We start from the raw sequence: 13078 nt of genomic DNA on the forward strand, positions 1-13078 counted from the left end.
TCAAGGGGTGCCTGGCTGGCTCAGTCAGTGGAGCTTGCAACTCTTGATCTCAAGGTTATAGGTTCAAGCTCCACACTGGGTGTAGAGATTACGTAAAAATAAAATTAAAAAATAAATTAATTAAATTAAATTTTTAAAAACAAGAAAACAAGAAATTTTGAAGTTGGCAATGGATGAACATAACAGGGAGTGAGTTGTTGCATAGGCCAAAGTGCCTATTTTGTTTTTACCTTCTATCAGCTATCTTTGTCCCCAGATTGCCTTTATAAAACCTTTCCTGAGCCACAGAAAAGTAAGAGCATCTCCCTTACATGAAGTATGAATGTGTCATACCAAAACTTTTTATAGAATACTAATGATGCTTAGAATCCAATCTGTTTTAAAATATTTCTGGAGATTAAGGAAAACATACACCAGATTTTAAAGTGTCTAAGAAACTGCAGATTTTCTTTTTAAATCTTAAAAGCCAAAGATAACCTTACATTATGATATTAGACACTAAAGTTAATTTGTGTAATGTGAATTAATGTCTCATTCTATAAACTGATAATTACTATAGTTATTTAAAGAAAAATACCTAATATTTTATTTCCTTTAACAGGAATTTAATATTTTACTATTCAGATATTTTTTCCCCTGACAATTATAAGGCACGTAAACAATGGGCTAAATATAAATCATACATATTTATTTGTTGAAGTACTTTATTTTTATTGATGTTACTATATTACTTAAGAACAATAAAATTTCATTGTAGTATTCAAACTCTTCACTAATATAGATTGCCTACCTTTCTAACAATTATATAAATTTCAGGACCTTCACTTTTACTATTTAGCAGCCTTTACTCACCCAGGGATATTTGTGGAATTGATACTTCATTCCACATACTTTAATCTAATAGCTTAAGAACTCGATGTTCCCAATCAGTCAATTCTGATGTATCATAGAACATAAAATTTCTTTGGTTCAAAGGCTGTTGACTGAATTCATTTGTGATGTTTATATCCCAGGCCAAAACAAAACAAAAACAAAAACAAAAAACCCTCAGACAAATGAGCCTAGATTGAATGAAAAATCTCTTTACATTCTCTGCACTGGCTTATTTACCTTTAAATCATGTTCTATAAGAAAAACGCTTTTTTTTGGAGATGACATATTATTGAAATCAAGAGGAGGGACAAAAGAGAGAGGTACTACGTATATCTTCTTTATTACATTCTTTGCGGAATATGTTCTGACAAAAGAGAAGGCATTACAGAAATCATTTAGGAAGAAATTCTACTCTGCACAAAACTCTCATTGATGTTAGTGGGAGATCTGTGAATGGAACAAATGTTGAACTTGACCCTGTCATGTTTAAATTGCAATCCTCCGTGCTCTTGGCAGAGCCTGGCTTCCCACCGAAAGGCGTTGTAGTCTGTGCAGGGATTACACAGCGGGTTAATAGTCTAGTTTTTCGCTTCTTTTGGAGCAACAGATGAAGCACATAATACCTTCCTTTAGGGCTATTACAGACTTTTAAACACAAAAGACTTTAGATGAGGTGATGTGAGAAAGTAAAAAAGTGGAGTCTATGGATGGAAATTTATGTTGGTCATGATTTTTAAACTACCTTCTCTGCCAGTGGCCCAGAAGCATCAGGGAGTCATACATACATTAAAAGAACAGAAGAATATCAAGATATTAGACACCACTTAGTACATCCGTATTGAAGCCATGCTCACTCTGTTTTTGCCATACTACATTAAGCCTGCACAAAGAATGATTATCAGCAAGATTCCAATGCAGTGGTTTTTGGTAAAATGAGGTGGGATGATTACAAATGAGATTAAGAGAAAACATAGAATCAACACTTCAAAGGCAACTACTGCAGTACCAAATTGGAACGGCTTCTTTTTATTCAATCCCACCAATAAAGATGTAGCTCTAGTTGTCAGTCGTGGCTGACAATGATGTCTTCTAGGTAAAAATGAGCATTATGCTATGCAGAAAAGGCCTTAAAACCACCGAGTCTCTACAGATACATTCAGGCACTTGAATAACATCATTACCAGAGTCCTGTTTTTAATTGTTTATATTTGGTGGAATACTTTTTTTCTTGTTTTGTATACTTTGGAAGCACTATTTTTTACAATGTAAACACATGGGTTTTATAATAAAGAGAGAAACAAGAAAAAAAGAAAGGGACGGGCTTTTGTTTTAAATGAGCGGGGGAAGAAGACATAGAAACAGGAAGTATTTCAAGATGAAATTAAAACTGCTTTTGTTTTTATTCTATGGAAGGTTGTGAATTATGAAAAAAATCCCCAATGATTAAAAGTGAGAATGTCAGCTTATAAATGGGTGTGGAAAAGCTACTGGTACAGGCATGAAGCATAGTTACAGGACACCACAGAATGTAATGGTTGGCATTGACACTCTGGCTTCAGGTTGCTGGGTTCATAGTCTAGCTCTACAAATTCCTACCTAGGCGGTCTTGTGCAGGCAGGTTATCGATTAACTGGCAGTATAACTTCTATGCTGAGAAGAAGAGGGAAGTCAGGGCTTGGGAGAAGTCCATGCAGTCCAGGTAGTTCTGCTTGAATCGGCTGTTGAAGTCAGATATTTGCTTTCACAAGTAGTTAAGGACACTTGGGAGCCATAAGCCTCAATATCCTAGGGCAGATTCAGGGGAGCCCTCTGTTCCATTAACCTAGGAGGTCCTGGCACAGCAGGATCCTCTTTCTTCGAGATAATCAGACTTACTCAGAAACTGAATGCCTCTAGCAGTTTTCTTTTCTTTCTTTTTATGCATTCACAAGTTTGTTGTTTAATGATTTTTTTTTTTATGTTCTAGATTTGGGGAGTTTCTTTGTTTTATTTTTACTTTATCCAGCGTTATTCATCTTTTGTTTTTAAGTTTTCCCCCTTATATATATAATATGTTGAAATCAATCTCATTTTCTGGCTTTTAGGAAGATTTACATATAATTTTTTAAAAATTTTTAATTATTTATTTGTCAGAGAGAGAGAGCATAAGTAGGGGGAGCTGCAGAGGGAAAGGGAGAAGCAGGTTCTATGCTGAGCAGGTGCAGAGCTCCATCCCAGGATCCTGGGATCATGACCTGAGCCAAAGGCAGATGCCAAACTGCCTGAGGCACCCAGGTGTCCCTAAAATGTAATTTTTTTTCCTACTTGCTCTTTTTTTTTTTAATGGAAACTTTTTTTTTAAACATTTTATTTATTCATTTGACAGAGATCACAAGTAGGCATAGAGGCAGGCAGAGAGAGAGAGGAGGAAGCAGGCTCCCTGCTGAGCAGAGGATGGGGTGGGGACTCAATCCCATGACCTGAGCTGAAGGCAGAGGCTTTAACCCACTGAGCCACCCAGGCGCCCCTCTACTTGCTCTTTTTAGTGATTTCTGACTCTCATTTTTCTTTCTCCTTTCATCCATTGTGTTTTCTACAAATTTATTTCAATCTTTTAGAAAAATATTTTGCTTCACTTTCTGGTTTTAGGTTTGGTTTCTTTTTTAAAATTGCTTAAGGCTACTTTTTTCTCCTTTTGTCCTACCTGATCTCATTTTTTCCCCTATTACTTGTCTTTGGAACACTTGCCAGGAAGCAAGTCCAAGGAAGTGTGAAGAGTAGAGGGAGTTCACATTACAAATAAAGGCAGAATTTCTTCTGCCTCTTCCCCACTCCTATGGTTACTTCTGCACTTGACTCCTTGGATCTTTTCACAGGATTCCCCAGCCCTAACAGATCCTCAGTCTGTAACCCTAATGGAATCTGGGAGGTAATTTCAGGGCCTTAAACTCATTACATAAACACAATTTTGATTTGCTAGAACAATTTGCCACCATCTCACACTGTTCAGCACTTATTTTAGAATCCTAGTGTCTTAAAATCCATGGTTTCCAGAATATATAACCTTAACTTGAGCACAGTGTGGCAAATGCATATGTAGAAGCCTGGTGGTTTGGCCTAGGGGAATATGCCCAAAGAGAGGCCCATTAGTGTTTGCCTAAACCCTGATCCTTTCCAGTTGGTGTTACTGAATTTCACTATAGACAGACATTCATGGAGCAGCAGCACCAGAAAGACTGGTTTCTGCGACTATGTTTAAGGTGTTGTTGTTGTTGTTGTTTTTAAAGCTTGATTTATTTATTTGAGAAAGAAAGCATGCACATGCAAGCAGGGGGAGGGGCAGAGGGAGAGAGAGAGAAGCATAGGCAGGGTTCAATCTCATGACCCCAGGATCACGATCCCAGGACCATGACCTGATCTGAAGTCAAGAGTGGCCACCTAACCGACTGAGCCACCCAGGCGCCCCCTAAGTTAATTTAATTCCAATTTAGTTGTCATCAGAATGGCTCGGTTCTCTTTCTATCAAAGTCATAAGATCCCCTTTTGAGATCCCCTTTTTGGGGTTCCTTTTGCTCATTGAGAGAGTTGAAAAAGAGCTATCTCCCCAACTCTAATGAAAACAACAAAAGCTGAGTAGACTTTCAGTTACCTTGTTTTGTTTTATTACAAAGTTTATTTATTTATTTTGGTAACTTCCACACCCACTGGGGGGCTTGAACTCACAAGCCCGACATCAGGAGTCACAATCTCTTGCAACTGAGCCAGCCAGGTGCTCCAAGCTATCTTGGTTTTTAAATGAGGTTGTTCTCTACTTGCTTTTTAAAGCCATTACATATTTCAAATGTTTATTGGCTCTTTGTATTATGTGTGTGTGTGTGTGCGCTATTGATTTATGACTCTGTAAATACTTCTATGGGATTATTATTTTGTTCTGGATTGATAAGAACCTTTTATACAGTATAAATATTAGCTATTGTTTCTCATATATGTTGTATTTTTTCTCCAACTGTCATTTGTCTTTTAACTTTGTTTATAATGGCTTTGGCCAAAGCAAGTTTTATGAATTTGGTTAGTTCTGCCAAACTTTTCTTCGGTGGTTTCTGGTTGTTCCATGTTTAGATTACTGTGTGGTCGCAGCGTGGTAGAGAAGAACAGATACTGAAATGGGGGAGAACTGTGTTCTAATTATGGTTCTACCTCTAACCAGTACTATACTTTGGGCAAGTCTTCAAATCTAAGCTCTCTCACCTATAAAATGCAGCTGAACTAGAAACCAGACCTCTAAAGGTCCCTTCATGCTTGTTCAAACACTACTAAAAATGTTTGGATTCTAGAGTTTAAAAAACTTATTATCTTTAAGTAGGTCAAAGATTCTCCCTAAATTTAATGCTTCTCATTTGCCTAGCAACATTTCATGGTGTAAAATTTAACCAGTGTCTGAATAATAAAGCTTCTGAATTTTGGACAGCTGAATTAATGACTTGAATTTTTATATAAAATTTGGTGAGTTTATACCTACTTCTTCTTTTAGGTTATAGACTTTATATAAAATAGACCATGCAGGTGCCTGGGTAGCTCAGTTGGTTAAGTGTCTGCCTTCGGCTTGGGTCATGATCCCAGGTCCTGGGATGGAGCCCCACATCGGGATCCCTGCTCTGTGGGGAATCTGTGTCTCCCTCTGCCTCTGCCTCTCTCTGTCTCTCATGAATAAATAAAAAATCTTAAAAAAAAAAAAAGAAAAGAGACTGTGCACGTAATAGGTAATCTAAAGTATGCATAGTATAGAGCCGCTATGTCAATGGACATAGAATATGGCTTATGATATTATATTGATGATAATAATGAAATGTATTACTATTAATGTAAAAAAAGACAGTGTTTATTTATGTAATATTTATAGTGTGTTTTCATTTACCTCATCTCATTTGCTGCCCACAATAACCCTATGAGATAGATAAGAAGGGGCTTATCTTTCCATTTTATAGATCATGAATTATTGCACAGAGATTAAATCATTTGTCCAAGGTCATCAGCTAGTAAATGCTAATGTCAGTGCCAGAACTTTTCTGAAAGATGACAGGATTGATGACAAAGAACTTATAAGCTAAGGTTTCATTAGGACAGAAGACAAACCAGAAATATCAGTTATCTATGAGGTAAGTGACTGGAAATCAGGTAAATGAAATAAAATATCAAGAATGAAAAAGAAAAATTGTGCTGAAATTACCAAATAAAATATTTGAAAACTACTTCTTCCTTACATATTTATTCCTATGTAAAGAATTACAAATCCTTTGGAAGGAAAGTGACTTTTCTATAAATAGTTTGGCATGGTATATAGCAGGAAATATGAAAAATATACAATAAAATGTTTTGAATGAGAAAACATAAACCCTCAGAGGCAGTTTCTAGAGGTAGAAGGAAGACAAATTTTGTATCTATTTTAGAGGAATACTAGAAACTAAGAAAACTAAACTACTACATGACTGATCTGATTGTTGACATAAATTTAATGGCAGAAAAATAAAAGAATTGAGCTAAGGAAAACAGAAGATAGAGAAAACATCTTAAGGTATGCTGTTATTTTAAAATATGCTATTTTTAGCTCAACATTTCTGAAGGAAAGTTTGTACTCAATTCTCAGAAAATACATCCCCCCCCCAGGTGGAAGGAAGTATGAGTGTTAAAGTATATCTAGAATTATTTTAGAAAACCCAGTTGAGAAGTTTCATTTTCTTAATACTGATTAAACTCAATTTAAGTGAGATTTCTCCAGTTATTCTGATGATATTGTTATCATCAACAGCAGAGATAATTTACTTTGAAATAGGAATGGTATGTTGGTTAGTTAAACAAGTTTTTATGATACATAGTTGCCGTCTAGAGAAGGGCATTTAGCCTCACACTACATCTCAAATCATGCTTCACATTCATGTATTGGCTGTTTTCATACTTGATGCTAAACAGTCTTTTTTAAAAAAAAAATACTATAGAAAAATATATAGTGTGCATGTGAGTAGGAAAACAGTTTCGTTACCCAAAGAAAAATGGTATTCTTAAGTGAAAGCCTGCACTGAAAGGCAATAAGCAGCAGTATTTAAGCTTTTTTTGTTGATTAATACTGTTATGATTTAGAAGAAGTGTGCATGTTATAGTATGATTGACATAGATTATGATTCATACTAGGGAAGCTATGAGAGGGGAAGTGATCAGAAGGAAATAGTAAAGTTGGAAATGATTAAGGAGACTATTTGTTTTAGTTGGTCCAGGACAGACATGGTTTTACATTTGTTGTCTCTGGATAATTGATATTAATGTGTGCTTTTCCTCTAAGAAGTATTCTAGTTTTTGTTGTTGTTGTTGTTTTTTAGAAATGTTATCTATCTGGCCATCTTAGAAGTGATGGAAGCATGGTACATATTATCAGTGCATTTTAAAGTGAACTACTTATAATAGTTAACACTTTTATGTGCCAAACACTGTGCTAAGCAGTTTATGAGCATTGTCCTATGTCATCCTCCCAATAATCTATGAGGCAGTTAGTATTATAGTCCCCATTGTAGAGATGAGGAAGCTCAAGTTTATGTTTATGGATGTTCAGGAACTTGCCCGAGGTCACTCAGTAGCTAAGTTTCTAATTCAGGCTGTCCTGTTTCAGAGATCACATATAAAATCACCAGGCGTTATTTATTTTCTCTCTACTTTAAAAAACTCATAAGACATCTGAAAGAAATTTAATTCCGATAGGCTATAAAATGTATAGGATGGAAAACAAAAGATTATCAAGCATATACTAGGACAAAAAACGTGAAAACTTTTCATAAGATTTTCACAAGAGGCAGACTTACTTCTGTTTCAAAAAATATTATTGAAAATATGTCAGAAAGGCATGCTACAGGAGGGATGATTCCATTCCCAAAGTACTATAAAATCCTTAATTTTGGTTCCTGCATGTATTGCCTCTTTTGAACCCAAGTGTCCTTTTCCCACACTCTTGGTACCCTAACCTCCTGCCCTCTCCCTATCAAGGGGCTAAGATGGAAGTGAAAATAGGGAAGTCAGTCCTTACTAAAACTACATGTTATAGGGGCACCTGGGTGGCTCAGTGGGTTAAAGCCTCTGCTTTCGGCTCAGGTCATGATCCCAGGGTCCTGGGATTGAGCCCCGCATCGGGCTCCCTGCTCCACAGAGGAGCCTGCTTTCCTTCCTCTCTCTCTCCTGCCTCTCTGCCTACTTGTGATCTTTGTCTGTCAAATAAATTAAAAAAAAAAAAACCCACTATATGTTATAATGCCTTTTGATCTAGTTGCTCTAATGCTTCTAGACTTTTAAAAACTCTAGCTCTATTCTAGATTAATTTTGATACTGTGACAAAGACTTTGTGTTTTTTTTTTTTACAAGTTTTTTTTTAAAAAGATGTTATTTATTTGTTAGAGAGAGGGAGTGACAGAGAGAGAGAGATAGAGGCAGAGGGAGAAGCAGGCTCCCTATCAAGCAAGGAGCCCGATGTGGGACTCGATCCCAGGATGCTGGGATCATGACCTGAGCCGAAGGCAGCCGCTTAACAAACTGAGCCATCCAGGCATCCCAAAGACTTCGTTTTTTGTTTTTTTTTTAAAAGATTTTATTTATTTGACAGACAGAGATCACAAGTAGGCAGAGAGGCAGGCAGAGAGAGAGAGAGAGAGGGAAGCAGGCTTCCTGCGGAGCAGAGAGCCCGATGCGGGGCTCGATCCCAGGACCCTGAGATCATGACCTGAGCCGAAGGCAGCAGCCCAAACCACTGAGCCACCCAGGCGCCCCCCAAAGACTTCGGTTTTAGATAACCAATTCTTCACTAGGTTTTGAGAAAGAAAGAAAAGAATGATCATCTGGAATGTCTCTTTGCCCTTTACTTGCTTTCTTTCACAGTGCTTCTGCATAGCTGCCTGGCTGATATAGGGAAGTGACAGGGGGACCCTTTTTAAAACAGTAGATAGGCTCTTTGCTGAGACTTTTTTTCCCCTTGATGAATGCTGTGTGCATTCCCTGGAATGTTTAAGACCTTAAGACTTTCCTTCAGATATGTGGCTTATCTGTAGCAGACAGTAATTACTCTCCAGAGCCTAGCCACTGGGAAGGGGAATCCCAAAGAAAGAATTCCCTGCCTTTCACAGAGAATTATTTAGAGAATCACAATGGGGAAGATGAAGCTAGAATATCAACAAATTTATTAGCTTTCTCTCTAAGGTGGTCCTGGAGTTCAGTTAATCATTACGGAATCACAGTTAGGCAGGCTTGTTGAAGGTGGGGCTTTAGTTCTCTTTTTAATCATAATTGAAATGTTAAGTCCATCTTAGTTGAACTGTGAGAAGATTTTCAAAGGAAATTAATCTGTAAAGCACAGACCAAGAATGCCTTATAATAAAGGAACAAATGGAAGATTTGGCTACATCTGTATGTGCTGCTCATATGATTTAGAACTAAGTAGTCAGTGATGAACAACAAAGATGAATCATTATTTCTGATTTCTGAATACCCTGGTCATATATATCTGTCATTTTACCTCTGTATGAGCACAGACACAGAATTCCTGCTGAAGATATTTTAAAAGACATCATTAAAGAAACATTTGTCAAAATGCATAATATTGGTAAATGGTGTATCCTGGCTTCCAGCCTCTTAGGTTCAGTGCTTTGGGGCTCATTCTTGCAGTACACGTAGTACTTACTTAACAATCAAATGGGAGGCACCTTATTATCTATACTTCTCTTCACATATTTCCCCAAAGAATGGAACCACATTTCCCTCTCCTACCTTTTCAGCATCAGCATATGCTGTCTCTATATTCCCTCTCATCAAAAGCTGCTTTGGGGAAGCAATCTGATGAATTAGATATAAATGACTAATCAGGCTTAAATATTACCTTTCCCAGGATTATGGCTTTGTGCTAGAGAAATAAAAGACTCAAAAGGATTAACTCCCACAACAAAATTTTAGGTGAATTGGAGGAGGGGCTTTGGTTATAAAAACTTTTCCAGCCTAAATGGGAACTGGCCAGATTGGACCCCAGTAGGAGTTTAAGTAGGGGAAAAAAGTTAGGGCCCAGGCAGGTCCTAACCTAGGGACTGGTCTGGTCCCATTAAGTTTGGGAAGGGGTGGTGCCAGTTAGGCTTACGTACATCGATGATGCCACATTTAAAGGGGTCTTGAACCAACCTGGGACTAAATACAACACTGAAATTCCAGATTCTATCTGGTCTCATACTGGTATGGGAGATACTCCATCCTGGGATGCTTTAGTAGAGTGACCCTTTTAGTTCAAGGCTATGCTACTGAGTTTGGTCAGACTCAAGCCAGGTGTGGTTTTTTGTTTTTGTTTTTGTTTTTTTCTTTTTAAGATTTCATTTATTTACTTGACAGAGACGCGGGGAGAGACACAGCGAGAGGGGGAACATAGCAGAGGGAATGGGAGAGAGAGAAGCAGGCTTCCCGTCAAGCAGGGATCCCAATGTCTGGCTATCCCAGAACCCTGGGATCATGACCTGAGCCCAAGGCAGATGCTTAACGACTGAGCCACCCAGGCGCCCCTCAAGCCGGTTTTTGAAAGGGGAACAGGAAATCCTTCTTCTGAGATTAAAAATACCATAAACAATATACCAACTTTAGATTTTATACAATGCCCAAGACTCATATTCACATAAGATGGCTTAACTAGCTTGGTGTTACTATTACACCTGATTGTCATTTCATTTCCTCGCTGTAGTTAAATGTTCTCCTACCTCCACTCCAGCACTGAGTAAACCTGAACACTTTGGTACTATTTGGGAGCCTTCAACTTCAGCTCTACCCTAAAGAACTACCTGTGTTCATTCCAGCAGTTCTGGAAGTAGTTAAGATGCTGTCACTAACAGAATGTCTTGAACACCTTTGGAGTTATTTCAAGTGTTTTCACTAGCGTACAACTCACTTTGGTAAACAGTTCTTTGATGGACTTTATGAACTCCTTCCTTTGGATGCAAGCCAAAAATTATCTATAGGGCATACAGTGCTTTATTCAAACTTGGTAATAAATAATTATCTCTGGAACACAGACGGAAGAACTGAAGCAATGACTTCGGGGACACACAGACTAATTACCATCATTGTACAGGGTTAAGCACAGCAGAGACTGGGGGCGGGGAATGGTTTCTTCCGTATCTGTCACGTTCCTTGTCTGGTAAAACAAGGCCGTCTTGTCTGTTAACATATTTAAAGCAGTAACTGCAAAAACTGTGCAATGTTATGGTTGAAGCGTTTTATGCCATATGTGTTGATGGAATGCTTAAGAGTCTCGCTCCGCAATAAACGCAAACCCTGCCAGACTGAATTATTAGGGCCAGCGCAATTCAAGACTGCACCACCGAAACCGCTGGGGTTGGAAGCCTACGTCGCCTTCGGAGTGTGGCCAATGCCTCCTCTAACAAAGGCACTATCTTGAGGCAATTTCGCGGGCCATTCTTCCCCCTCCCCGCGCCAGCTTTGTCTCCTCGCCGGTGTGAGGCTGAGACTTGGAGGAGCCCCAGCTGCTGTGCTGCGCGAGCAAGCTCCGAGCGAGGGCCGGCGTGGGAAGCTTCACCGAGCCGCCGCTGTGGTTTCCTGCAAACCGAGCGTGCCATTAGAGGAAGTTGGAGTGCTGCAGTTGAGATACCTGCAGCCTTAAAATCGGGGCTGCACTTGAACCCTTCGCACCGATTACTGTCTTAAGAGAGAAGCTCAGTCGGCCGGGACGTGGGAGGCTCGGGGGCGCTCAGTCTCCACGGCTGGGCGCAAAGGAGTCGGGGTCCGCATCGTTAGCGTCCTCCACCTCGGGCGGCTGGGGGGGCTGCAGGCAGGCCTCCCCCGGCCTAGGCCTGAGCGAGCCTAACGCCGCCGCCGCCGGCCCCTCCCCCCCAACCCCGACCCCGGGTCCGCCGCCGCCCCCCATCGCCCCCCACGCCCCCCACCGCCGCCGCGGACGTCTGCCCGCGCCGCCCCCGCGCGCAGTGACTGGCTCGCGCCGGCCTCCAGCCCGGCTGTTGGCGGTTGGGGAGAAGCCGGCGGGAGGCCGCCCCGCCCCCGCCGCGGAGGAGCCGCGCGCAGTCTCTCCCCCTCACCAGCGGGGCGGTGGCGCTGTTGCCGCTGCGGCCTGAGAGGCAGTCACTCCCCTCCGCCCCTGCTCCCTCCCTCCTCCTTTCTCTCCTCTCCCTCCCTCCCCTCCCCACCCCTCCCCTCGCAGTCTCTCGCTCGAGTGAATGTGGCGCGGCGGCGCGGGACGCAGCCTCGGCCCCTGCCGCGGCCCCGCAAGCTCGTGAGGAGACCCAGCCGCCGCCTGCCCCCACCCGCTGGGCTTCCCGGGGGAGCCACCGCCGCCTGGGGAGAAGAACGAGGAGGGGAGCGAAGGGACGGCGGCGGGAAAACGGGAGAGGGAGACGAGGGTTCGAGGGCGACTGGGAAAGGCGGAGAGGGACGGACGGAAGAACGGACGGCCCGACGGACTGCCCGGGGAGGGGGCCGCCATCGAGCTTGCCCGGCCCCTCGGCTCCGGCCCGGGGCGGCCGCGGCGGCGGCGGCGGCGGCGCGGGCGAAGGGCGCGGCAGGCGCTATCGAGACAATAACCCCGCCGCCCGACTCTGGGGGCGGCGGCGAGGAGGAGCTGGCGGCCTAGCGCGGCCGAGGCTCGCCCAGCGCCCCGGCGGCATCTTGGTCCCCGCCGGCCGGGTTCCGCCGCCGCCGTCGGGTGTGCGGGGCGCGCCGGGCGCCCGGAGCTCGAGGCTCTCCGCGGACTCCCCCTTGCCCTCCCCCTCCCCGGCGCGCGCGGAGCTGGTTTTCCGGGTTCCCCTGGACCGAGCTGGATCCTGCTTCTGCGCCAAGGCAGGAAGTGAGTTTCGCACGGTAATTCCGGGCGGTGTCACGAGTGAAAAGTTTTTTTTCGGCGGAGATCCTAGTTGGGGCTGAGAAACTCCTGTCTAAGTTGAGACCAGGAAACCAGCCCTCTTCCCAACCCCCTACTCCGAACCACCTACTCGTCCTACTGCGGGAGGCCACTCCACATCCGCTCTCACTGGAGAGAGAAATTCGGCTGGATCCAAAGTGACTAATGAAGGGAAGGAAATCATGTCTGGCGAAGCCTTGAAAAAGCTGCCCTGAGACACTGCCCGACCGAAAGGTAATTTTCTCCACAAGAACAGCTCTTGGGCCGGGAAAGAGAGGTACTTTGGGGTTTCTC

General features: G+C 42.2%; 1 protein-coding gene across 12 annotated transcripts in view; it reads left to right on the forward strand.

Annotated features, from left to right (window-relative positions):
* The first annotated feature begins 12821 nt into the window (after positions 1–12821).
* The window catches only part of ERBIN (erbb2 interacting protein), a 126747-nt gene continuing 126490 nt past the window's right edge, over positions 12822–13078 (forward strand). For 7 of the 12 annotated variants that reach the window (XM_059175122.1, XM_059175121.1, XM_059175120.1 and 4 more), the window contains exon 1: positions 12823–13018. The gene's annotated coding sequence lies outside the window, so the exon portion shown is untranslated. Of the gene's footprint in view, positions 13019–13078 lie in introns of all 12 variants that reach the window. The other 5 variants (XM_059175124.1, XM_059175126.1, XM_059175123.1 and 2 more) reach the window with 2 other exon arrangements.

The sequence above is a fragment of the Mustela lutreola genome, chromosome 5 (assembly GCF_030435805.1).
Source record: "Mustela lutreola isolate mMusLut2 chromosome 5, mMusLut2.pri, whole genome shotgun sequence".
NCBI classification, from domain to species: Eukaryota; Metazoa; Chordata; class Mammalia; order Carnivora; family Mustelidae; genus Mustela; species Mustela lutreola.